Raw genomic sequence first — 941 nt, 5'->3', positions numbered from 1 at the left:
CAATTGAAATAAGCTCTAAAGTTGTATTCCTACTCAACTTGAGGTTCATTGAAAGATTCTTTGTCTTAAGACTGTTTGCATTGTTTTGTCAAGTAATCCACACAGTTATATGTCCCTTCTTGGATGAATTTGCTACTTTTGGGGTGAGTGACTATTCTGTGCTTCAAAGTTTGTGTTGGTTTGTGGGCAGATTAATTAAAGCTGCATCGTGTGCAATCAGTGGTGCTACATTCACATTGAGTATGATTTGAGCTGAGAGTTGAAACTGAAAACCACAGAGCTACATTCAGAGGGGAGCTTGAAAATTCCATTCATACCAAGTACACTAAAGCTTCTGTCAAGGAAGCAGAGGGGAGAAGACCTGAAGACTTGATGAAGATGCTTGCTTCATAAAACTTTGGGGGGAGATTGTTAGCATCAAATTGATCCTAATAATTATTTCAAAAAGTTTTATTAAGCAATCGGGGCTAAGAATGGAACATCTGAAGATGCTTTTCTGCCAAAACGTCTAAGTCTGGAAGAAGACCAGCCTCTGTGATAAATCGACCAAATATGGACGACCAGAGCCTCTGTGAAGTTAACCAGAGCCTCTGTGAAGTTAACCAGAACCTCTGTGAAGACACCAGAACCAGAGCCTCTGTGAAGAGGACCAGAGCCTTTGGTTGTATTGACCAGAGCCTCTGTGGTCTGTCTATCCTCTGGTCTATCCTCTGGTCCTTCAAGACGACTGTCTTCAAAATCCTATTCTGGATAAGGCTAATCCTATTTTGGATAAGGCTAATCCTATTTTGGATAAGGCTAATCCTATTCAGATTATCATGAATAATTGCCTATATAAGTAGTGTTTCAGGTAGAGAAATATGAACGAGAGCAAAATAGAAAATTCATTGTAAAACATAGATTCAGATACATCTCATGAGAGTCGATTAGGGTTCTTGAGA

The sequence above is a fragment of the Cynara cardunculus genome, unplaced genomic scaffold (assembly GCF_001531365.2).
Source record: "Cynara cardunculus var. scolymus isolate 2C unplaced genomic scaffold, CcrdV1 Un_Scaffold_3873, whole genome shotgun sequence".
NCBI classification, from domain to species: Eukaryota; Viridiplantae; Streptophyta; class Magnoliopsida; order Asterales; family Asteraceae; genus Cynara; species Cynara cardunculus.
Note: the sequence above shows the minus strand (reverse complement) of the source record.